General features: G+C 37.3%; 1 protein-coding gene across 1 annotated transcript in view; it reads left to right on the top strand.

Annotated features, from left to right (window-relative positions):
• Positions 1-11,614, top strand: part of FAM117B (family with sequence similarity 117 member B) — a 108,548-nt gene continuing 96,934 nt past the window's right edge. The window contains exon 1 of the mRNA XM_019635767.1: positions 1-19. The gene's annotated coding sequence lies outside the window, so the exon portion shown is untranslated. The remainder of the gene's footprint in view (positions 20-11,614) is intronic.

Here is an 11,614-nt window from a genome sequence, read left to right on the forward strand (position 1 = left end):
CATCCAAGCAAGGGGACAGGTAAGTGCCCAAATAAGTGATGAACTGTATGTTCAATATATGTTTGAAGCAATGTGTGTGAAGAGCCAAGGAAAACTTCAGTGAGGAAATGATTGTTGAGCAGGGTCTTGAAAGTACAGGTAGGATTTTGACACAAAAAGTGAAGCCAGAATATTTGAAGTGACCAGGGATAAGAGAGAATAAGGGACTGGAAATGAAGTGGGACAAGTAGGTCCAAACAGACAGTAAGATTTTTGAAAGCCAGACCCAGGTTTCTGGACTTGCTGTCATAGATGACAGGGAGACCAAAGTTTCTTAAAAAGGAAGAACCTTGATAGAAGTAATTTGAAGAAGTTTAGACTGACAGGTGTGCAGGATAAATGAGAAAGCAGAGTGATTGGACTGGAAGCATGAGAGAAACTGCAAATAAAATACAATTTCCACTGTGACCAATAAGTCACATCAAACTTTTCCAAGCACTGTCCTACTCTCAAGTTGTTCAAAGTAGATTTGGAGAAAATTAATGTACAGATTATAAGAATTGTGACAAAGTGAAAGCCCAGGGTATTAAGGAAGTACATAGCAAGGATACCTGCCTAATCCAGTCTTATGAATGAGTGGCAATTTCTCCTTTTGCGATAACTTTCGTGACTTAAAATATGAGTAGCAATTAGTTAAGAGATGGGCAGTTGACCCTCTAAGCAGAAATTGTAGTGCTCACAAAGCCCTAGAGGCCTGAGAGGGTAGAGCTTTTTCAGGGGGATGGGAGGATGTTAGATAAGAGTAGTTTGGGACACTAAGTGCAAGTATGGAAAGAGATGACCCAGAGAAACCTAGGTGACTCAGGTAGGACTACGAGTGTATCACAGAAGGGTTTGCATGCTATGCTAAGAGTTTGGATTTATTCTGGAAGTCAATGGAATCGTTTAAATGGAGCGGGGGTGGTGGTGGTTTGTTTAAATTAGGTAACAGCACATAGTATAAAGAATGGATTGAGAAGAAAGGAGTTGAAAATGGAAACATGGAGACTAGTATGGCACTGACAAAAGATGATGAGAGCCTGAACCAAGGTTGAATCAGTGATGGTAGAGAAGAAGCAGCAGATTGGGTCATGGTTAAAGAGAACCAGTGGGACCCGTTGAACCACTAAGATGAGCATTGACAAGGTAAATACTGTAACTTCAAGGTCCTAATTTGGCAAAGGACTGATCACCCGTCAGATAAATTAAAAATCTCTGGACTGTGTTGCAGCTAACAGAGGGGACTGCCTGCTAGGTTTTACAAATAGAACATCGTGTGTTCAAATTTTTGGTTCCAAAAATATATGCTGACACCTTTCACCTGTTATCTGTAGAAATGCTTCAAGAACAGAGCCTTCCCTAGCTAAGTTCAATTTGATCTTGATGAGTTAGTGCCCCATTAGACCAATTGGTTGCACATAGTATTGAACTAGGACATTTGGGGGCTGGCCTTGGCCCTGCCCTATAAAAATGAGTATCAAGAGCAGCCTTAAAAGGAACAAGAGCAACAAAAAGATACCCTAAAGTGGTGGGTGGTGGAAAAGTAGTTAGGAGGTTGTATTGACTGTAGATATGTGATCTAAGAAGAGCTACCCTTCTCTTGCCCAGTGCTTACCTCTTCCATCAAGTCCTCAACCAGCTTAACTTCTCAGCCCTGGACCTCTTCCTTCCCTCTCTATTTAATCAGAAAGCAAGGTAGAAAAGCCCGGAAACTATTTCCTTGTCAAGGAAACACGCATCCCACAGGTGTGTTTGTTTTGTTTTGTTTTCTTGGTAATTGTGATAAATGGAACAGATAAAAGGTGTTGATTGTAAACAAAAAGTCAACCAGGTATTTCCCCAGCAAAAAGGATTTATTGGGGAACAACAGAGAATTGCAATGTGGAACAGGCAGCCATGACAGGCCCCGTCTAAGTCTGGAGCTCTTTTAAAGAGGGGGGGAAAAGGAGATCAAGAAGGCTATTATAAAGAGCTTCTCCTGTTGGGCTTTGTGAACATGTAGGGCATGAGAGGAACCCCCTCTGGCCTCCCTACTTCACTTTAAATGAGGTTTTCATTAGTTTTTACAAAGCAAAGTTTTCCGTTGCTTAGCAACCTTTCCATAGATTGTCAATCAATAATTTATGTAAGATGTCATGGAGAATATGCTTAAATTCCTAAGGAAAATATAATTAAGGGAACAAATTCTCTTTAGATGTCATGTGGAGCATCAGAACTACTAGAGTTTTTTAAAGTAAAAATTTGATTTAGTTTTTAAAGTAAATTAAAAAGTTTCTTAAACTCGCTTATACATGACACTTGTGATGCCTTCTAGGAGTCAAATCTTCTTACATTCAGAAAATTAAAAATTAATTTTTCAATACAATTTTAAAGTAAAAACTCTTATATCTATCCCCTCTGAACTCCCACTGCACTTTCTTAATTGAGTTTCAAAACCCCCCTGTGAGCTGTTGCAATTGGCAGTCTTCCTGTTTTTCTTTTTCCCGACTTCAGTTTTATACTCTGCTGCCAGTCATCTTGTCAGTAGTACTCTTATCAGGTTACCAGTGGTTCGAGCTCCTCAACCTGAAACTCCATGTTGTCCACCATGCAGCAGCCACTTGCCTCTCCAGCCGTATCTTCTGCCACTCTACACTAGAGTTTATATTGGGTTGTTGAAAAAGTCATGATGTATTTTGTCTGTTTTTCAAAGGTAATTTATTTATATAAAGAACAAAGATCAATCAGTGATATAGTGCCCGTTTTGTTCGATAACCTTTTGCCATCTTTCAGTGAGCTTCATAATTCCTTGTTCATAGAAGGACCTGTCTTTATTTGTGAAAAACTGAACAAGGTGCTGATTTACAGCCTCATCTGAACTGAACGTTATACCACGCAAGGAGTTTTGAAGAGAGCGACACAAGTGGAAGTCTGAAGGCGCAAGGTCAGGCCAGTATGGTGGGTGTGGCAACACATCCCATCCAAGCTCCAATAATTTTTGACTGGCGATCAAACTTGTGTGTGGTCTCGTGTTGTCGTGATGGAACACAACTCCTTTACAATTAACAAGCTCTGGACGTTTCTGGATGATGGATTCGTTCAAACTGTCCAATTGCTGACAGTACACATTCGAATTGATTGTTTGGTTCCTTGGTAGGAGCTTGAAAAGCACAACACCTTTAAAATCCCACCACACTGAAAGCATAACCTTCCTCTGATGAATGTCTGCTTTCGATGTCATTTCATCATGTTAGGGACCAAGACCGTTTGTGCACCACATTGTTGTAAACAATCCACTTCTTATTACCAGTTATCAGTTACTTCAAAAAAGCTCATGTTTAATGAGCATATTGTAGATGTTTATATGCGCCGTCAAATGAACTTCTTTGAGTTCATGCGGAACCCAAATATCTAGCTTGCTTACGTATCCCAGCTTCTTCAGGTGGTCGTGAATGCTTGAATGATGGATGTTCAATGTTTCTGCAATCTCTCATGTCGTGTAAGGTGGGTTTGATTCGATCAATGCCTTTATTTTGTCGTCATCAACCTCGGTGGGCCTTTCTGACTGAGGAGCGTTGTTGAGATCAAAATCACCAGCACAGAATTTCGTGAACCATCGTTGGTACTGACGTTTTGTAGAACATTGTCACCATAAACTTTATGCAACTTTTCACAAGCTTGATGCGCGTTCTTCCCTTTATGGAAGTAAAACAGTAAAATATGGCAAAATGTACAGTTTGGTCTTCCATCTTCAACTTGTTTTAAAATCTCCAAAACTCAATTTTTTTTTTTAGAATGAAGCTAGAACTCTCAGCTGTCAAATGATATAGCAATAACATAGATGCGAATGACTCTAGTACTTCCAAAAATGAACTAGTGCCATCTGTCGCAAACATACGTCATCACTTTCCAACAACCCAATAGCTAATGTTTACTTTATTTCCTTACTAGATTGTCAGCCTTTTGCATCAGGAAGGGAGTCTTATCAGTTTTTTCTGCCCCTGAATTTGAATTGATTGGTGCTGATACAAAGACAGTCTTTAAAATGTTTTTAAAGTCGATTCTCATTTAACTTCTATTAATCTGGCTTCTTAGTCCATCTGAGTTCTCTATGTGCTTGAAAGTAATTTAATTTCAGGTCATTCAATATATTATTCTGTGAGATTTTTGGCACATCTTTAAGGTTAAAATTGACCAAAATGACAGCACTGAGAGAACGTATGTACACGATGTGTGTGTGTGTGTGTGTGTGTGTGTGTGTGTGTGTATATATATATATATGTATATATATATATATAGATAGATAGATAGATAGATAGATAGATATAATTTTAACTAAATGAGTACCACTATTACCCGCAAACTACATTCAACAGGCATGGTTTTAAAAAAAAGTGAATTCGAGTAAATGGGTTTGGAAAATGGGCACTTTATGTAAATGATTTTTTTTAGTTTGTTTTTTATGATAGTGTTTTTACACATGACTTTTTCAGTCATGTTAATGAAACAATAAAATTACTATTCCTCGGGTGCCCAATCTCAAGTCTGTGCATCACTTTGACCACCAGGCGGCTCTCTTATTTCATGTTCTAAGAATTGGAGGGAGGCCAAATTGTCAAATTGGGTTCATAATGTTTTCTTATTGACTATAAATAATAAACAGAAAGGCTCGGTGAACACTACTTGCGTTAGAAGGCTCCAACAATTTTCACTGGCTTAGAAGGTTTGGGCTACAAGGCAGAAAGTGTACAGGTTACCCCTTCTCTCCAGAACAACACAAATACCAAAGCCAGGACTTAACAAATGTGATTTGGTTAAAACTACACTTTAGTTTTGCAAAGACACATCATTTACAATTCCTGAAACATTGAAAGAGGTGTCTAATCCACAGTTCTTTGAACATTTTCATGGAGCACTAGCATTTGGCAAGATTCTATCAAAGTTTAGCAGAGTTCTATGAAGGCATTTCATAAGCACAGTTAGGTTTTAGATTTTTTTTTTAAACCATTACTGACTTTGACTTTCTTCATATTTAATTTTTTGAGGAAATGATTTCTGATTTTTCTCCTTATTTTCTCTTCTCTGATTATTTTCTACCTTAAAATTGCATTCTTATTAATTTTCAGACTTGTTCAACAGCCTTCAATATTATTCTGCATATTAAGAAGAAAAAAGGTGCTACTTTTCTATTACTATAAAGCTTTTTTGTTCTTTAAGTTTCCATTAAGATGCCTTCAGATGTATAAATTGACAATTCCCCAATTTTAAGATCTTATGAAATTTTAAGTGGTAAATGCAGCTACTGATACCTACTTTACGAACAATGAAAATGAAATAGTGAGGGAAGAATGAGACATCACTACATCTATCCTGACCAGCCAAATACCCCAAGTGATCAAGGGAGTGTTGGGCTATCATAGACCATATTTGACTCAAATATGACTCCTGGTTACCAATATCAGGAATGTTGGATAATTTTCAATATTACTTAGTTTTTTGCCTAAATCTGAGCCACTATTTTCTTGTGTTCTCAAAAGGGAAATTATTTTTCTCCACCTTTTAAACAACAATCCTTTTGGATTTGAAGGCAGTTTCTACTTTAACATATAAATTCAAGACTTCCATGTGTTTTCAGACAGGACCTCTTTCAACATGAAAATTCTTAGCAATGTCAAGAATGACATCATCGCTTAGACTGTAGGTAAGAAACAAAAAGGGCAGTAATTGACTTTTGACCTATGGGGGAAATAAGCCTCCCTCTTTTCAAAGAGATTTACACAAAAATATTTTGTTTTCCCAGCTCAAAGCTGATTTGAAGAATTAAAATAAGATTTCAGAACCAGCATTTCTTTAATTTACAGTGTGACTAAAATTCTGGAAATAACCTCCCCTAAGATATGTAGCATCTCAGTAATCATACTCTATCTAGATCTTCCTCTTAATTAGTTTTGATTCTCTACAGACAAAAGGAGAATACTTTAAGACCTTTTCTCTAGGCAAGGAATAAAAACATGATGAGCCTAGAGCTGAACTCAGCCAGCCAGCTGTGTTTTGTTTGGCCTACAGAATATTTTAAATTTGTTTTTATGTAAATGCCTTTTAGGTGGGACCTAGACTCTCCCCAAACCCAGCATTTCCTGACTGCCTTCTACCTAACAGGATATACCCATTTATATTATCTTCCTAATCTTTGTAAGTTTTGAGTTTGTTTGTGCCCCTGTTCTAGGAATTTCCATCCCAGGCATAACATGGATATAAGACCTAGAAGAAATGCTTGGCATATTGGAATAAACTTGAGAGGAGAGGCAGCCCTGGTTAAAACTGTGAAGAAAGGCAGCTTGTTTGCTCCATCCACTGGTGAGCGTTTTCTTCTATAGAAAGTCCATTGCTATTTCTTCATTCTGACCCTCCATCTCCTGTTGAAACCTGCACCTGCATAAGGGTCTAGTACTCATTCATGGGATAAATGACTACTTAAAAAAAATTGTTTTAAAGCTGTGTTATCCTGTTCAATATGGCTTCCTTTAAATCAAAAGCAAACTTTCATCATATAAGCATCACCAAGCAAAATGGGGTAATCAGAAATCACCCCATTCCTGAACCCTGCTAGGCTGTTTTTATAAAGGCTTCTCCTTCTTTCTTTCTTTCTCTTTCTTCTTTCTTTCTTTCTCTCTCTCTCTCTCTCTCTCTCTCTCTCTCTCTCTCTCTCTCTCTCTTTCTTTCTTTCTTTTTCTTTTTTCTTTTTTAATTTGGTAGGAGAGCTAGTCAGGGAAAGTAGAAAAGGAATGTCACTATTGATGAAGGAAAGGTGAGACAGAAGAAGTTTCAATTCAGCCTTTTAGAAACGTAGGAGAAGGAGAAGAGGCATTCAGAAATCATTTGCTCTAAGTCAAGTCTCTTGCTTCATGGCAGACTGAACCAGAGAAGTGTGGAGCTGTGTGCTACACTGACCTTCTCAAAAACTGACCTCAGTGCCCTTCACCTTCACAGTCGACTTATTTGTATCGTTTCTTACCTAAAATTTTTCTGATTGTAACTCTGGGATATTTATTCTTTTAGTTACTCATGTCAAAGAAAACAGTTGGTGATATGCTTTTAGATAGATAAATTTCAAAATTAAGGTAAAGTCTCTCCTATAGTTTTTTCTTCTCCAAACTATATTAATATCGCCTTCCACCTTCCTGGTAGCCTCTTTTTTCTATGTCTTACTTTGAAATGCTCTCCTCATTTATTGCTAAAGTTTCTCTGGTTTTTCACTTAAATTATGGGAGCTCAAATCAGACCTTTAGTGATTTCGACTTTAATGTACGATAACTTAAATTTTCATTTCTGGGAAGGTTATTGATGCTACAAATTCTGCTAAACTGTTTTTTCTAAACAAAACTTGGGTGAAATTCAGTCTAGAATTCAAAAAGTATGTTTTGTTATATAGCATACAGGTGTGCCTCTCTCTTTAGTCTAATCTGCTATCTGGAAACCTGTATAGAAAGTGATTCTTCAAGTAAAAGGATTCACCAATATTTTTTAATAGTTTTGAAAAAATAGGCTCTCCTCTGGTACACACATTTATCATGAAAATTAACGTGAACTTGGGTAAATTGAGAGGATGAGAAGAAAACTATATGTAAATTGAAGCAATGTAAAAACTGCCAATTTTATAGAAAGTAACAATATGTCTTAGTGTCAAATTACACTAGTCTCCTGCACCTTTCTTTTTTTTAAAAAAGATTTTATTGGGGAATTGGGGGAGGGGAACAGTGTTGGGGAATCGGGGAAGGGGAACAGACAAGTTGCTGTCCTTTTGTTCTTCAGTCTAGTTGTGGAGGACATTGCTTCACTGGCCCATGTTGATATTATCATTGAACTCTTCCTGGGTGAAGTAGATTGGTTGCAGGTCACTGGATAGCTGCTCACAGCGGCTCTTGGCAGCTCACGCCGGCTGCTGACCGCTCATGGTAGCTTACAGGAGCCCATGCAGCTCCACTGCAGCCTACGCCGTCCCCAGTGACTCATGGCAGCCCAGCTCCAGGTTGAGCTGTTGTTCACCATCTTAGCTATAGAGGGCACAGCATCACTGGCCCTCATGTGGGATCCGAACCAGGGCGGCTGCTCAGAGCTGGCGTCCGAAACCAGCTCTTAACCAACGTGCCTCCCGGCCAGCCCTTTCCTGCACCTTTCTTAATAATTCCCCAGCCCAAAGCAAAATTTAAAGGGCTTCATTTCTACTAGCCTCCCCAAACAGATAGTAGGTAAATAGAAAGGAAATGAACCCCTCAATTTAAAAAAGGAAAAAAAATAAACATAGTACTTATTAATCTCTCTTCCTTTTTAGATTTCAGAATAATTAAGTTGATTTTGGACTCTGACTCTTTATTTTTTAAGATTACATTTTTTTTTTTAAGATTACATTTTAACTAAAACAGACGAAGCAAGTACTTGCCTTATAATTAAACAGTTCCTTGAATTTTTTCAGATAAGCTCCACCCTTGGCAGCACTGGTCTCAAAGGTGTAAGTCAACACCCAAAGCCCCTTTGTAGCTGTGATTAGGAAACAATATTTCCTTGCCTCTGTGTGTGTGTGTGTATGTGTGTGTGTGTGTGTGTGTGTGTGTGTGACAGAGACAGAGAAACAGATGTGAATACTGAGAAAACAGGAACACTGAGTAGAATTCATAAAGCTCAAAGCCTGGAACCCCCTTTGATCCCTAGAGCAGTTGGAAAATCCATTTAACTTACATTGTTACCCAGAAGTTATAAGTGGCAAAACACAGGGAACTTACTGTCCTAGAAACATAGGATACAGTCACAAGAGTAAAGGAAGTGGTGGTTTGAGTAGGCTGCCGCCCCTTTTTTGCTGGGAAAAAAAAATTCCAAAAACTTCTTCCCACCTTTTCTCAGGTAACTAACTGCAGAAGATTCGGTGCTCCTGTCTGTACTCACCAATTCTACACCTTTGTCTGGTAAACTCAGGAGGCTTCATTTCCAAAATGGGTGGCTTTACTTCACAGAATTTTGGTGTCTTTTAAAATTGTTGCCTTTTGTCTGTGGTCTAAGTCAAACCTCGTCTCCATTGTCATAATCTGGGTAGATATGTTTTTCCTCTTGAAAAAATGTGAATTGTTTGGTCTTATATCTTCTGTAAATATGTAGGTTTTACCAGGTGGAAATTAAATTGTTGGTGTCTTTAGTTAGTATGTAGGCTGGTTAATTTGGAAGGAGATTAAATCCTTACACATTAGTGACTTTTAAAACTGACTAATTCATACATTCAACAAATTTTTTTTGATCACCTACCATCATTGTCAAATATATGATGGTAGGTGATGAAAAAACTTGAAACCTGGAGCAGGTCATTTTTTTAGCTCCTCTCTGCATAACTAATTTATTTTTAATAAGAATCATGAAATGAAATGAACAATAATAATAGCCAGAAAAACAAATGTGAGGGTGAAAATTTTGTTTTATTGAACCATGTATATATATAATCATGATATTAATAAGTAATAAAATAAATATCAGTTCAAAAAAGGAAAGAAGTAATTGACACTTTTAATTTACATTTATGCATTTTTTGAAAAATTTGAAAAAACTTATGCCTATATATTTTTCTGTTGATGAATAATCACATTTTAGCTTATTAAATAACAAGAATAACAATTTTAAAAGAATAAATTTCAGTTTTAAAGATATTTAAATCCAGTAAAATATTTCATGTATGAGCTAAAATATGCACTAATCACACAAAAGTGTTACATCTTGCAGTGTGCACTGTTTCACTGTTTTATATTTTAAACACAAATGAAACTTTAAATTATCACATAGAGTGAGAGAATAGAAATCATTCTGTATCTTAACCTCTACAATCATGTGCTATTATTTATTTTGAATCTACTGTTTAAATTCAGTATGTACTACGACAGTGTCTGAGCCACAAACTGCTCCTAAAATGAGCCAGAACAATTCTAAACTGTTGTGAATTGACTCGTGAAATGCTGGTGTATAGCTGACTCTGCCTGTCTCGAGGGCCTACTATAAATTTGGAGTTCTCTCAGTTAACTTTTATGTAAAAGAAAGTGTTTATTGAAGCATGAATAATACAAATTTGTGCTAATTTAAGCTGTCCTTAGTGAAATCAGTAATAGCAACAATTGTTACAGAATTTATACCAACAGAAGAATTTGGTAGGGGAGGAGTATTTTATCATTGACATTTTTAGAATTAAAGACTCATGGTGATGATAAAAAGCAAACCAATTCCTAGTTGGTTTTTACTGTTTTTAAACGCATCCCCTTATTGCCAGGGCTACTACTCCTTAGGTACACCACTGCCTACTCTGCCAGGCTTGTGTCAGGTGTTGGCATTCCATGTGAAGCAGGATAGATGAACTCCTATTCTCATGGAGCTTCTAGGCTGTGGGGAGATCAACAGAGAATAAGTAAACAAATATGAACTTACAAAATTCAAAGTCTATGAAGGAAATAAACTAGATCCAGAGACAGAGATTAACAAGAAGTCTGTTTGGCAATGTGGTGAGGGAACACTCATGTTCTTAGTGCTTGATGAGCAAGGGGGTGAGGGGTATGAGTTAGGGTTGGAAGATAGGCAGCCCCTGACCAGCTTCAAAGAATATGACTTTCATTCAAAGTGCAGGGGAAAAAAATCTATTCAAGTTTTAAACAGTGGAATCACATATATTTATGTTGCAAAAGATTACTCTGGCTGCTGTGTTGAGAACAGATTGAAATGTGACAAGATAAAAGCTAGAAGACCTTTTAGACTATTTCTGGTCTTGGAGAAAGATAATGATAGCTTGGCCTCAAAAGGTGGCAACAGTGATGAAAAGAGTATTAAGATATATTTTCAGTAGGAGTAAATGAAAGTGAGGCATGAGGTAAGGGAATTTGCCAAGAATGACACCCAGGTTCTGGCTTGTGTAACTAGGAGAATGGTGGAGTCTTTTACATCAATGGGAAGTTTCATGGGGACAGGTTTCTTAATAACGATTTGATCCAACATGCCATCTCTCCATGAGCTTTTAGATATTTGTTTTTTAATAGAATTTATTTTTTATAGCACTTTTAGGTTCACAGCAAAACTGAGTGGAAAATACAGTGAATTTCCATTATACCTCCCACAGCCCCCCATACCATGCCACACCTCTGCCACACACAGTCTCTTCCACTCTCAACATCCTGTACCAAAGTGGTACAGTTGTTGACATTGATGACTTTACACTCACACGTCATCACTCCTAATCCATAGTTTACATTAGGGTTCACTCTTGTACATACATATCTATATCTATATCTATATATGTCAAATATATGATTTATTATATATTTATCAAATATATTTTACACACACACACACACATTTACATACATGTATCCATCATTATGGTACTAAACAGAATAGTTTCATGGCCCTAAAAATCACCTGGGCTCTGCCCATTCTTCTTTCCCTCCTCTTAATCCTTGGTAATCTCTGATTTTTTTATTGTGTCCATAGTTTTGCTTTTCCCAGAATGTCATATACCGTATTTGCCGGCGTATAAGACGATTTTTTGGCCCTGAAAAATATGCCTCCAAGTGGGGGGTCGTCTTATACGCCAGGTACA

Source organism: Hipposideros armiger, unplaced genomic scaffold (assembly GCF_001890085.2).
Source record: "Hipposideros armiger isolate ML-2016 unplaced genomic scaffold, ASM189008v1 scaffold_23, whole genome shotgun sequence".
Classification (NCBI taxonomy): Eukaryota; Metazoa; Chordata; class Mammalia; order Chiroptera; family Hipposideridae; genus Hipposideros; species Hipposideros armiger.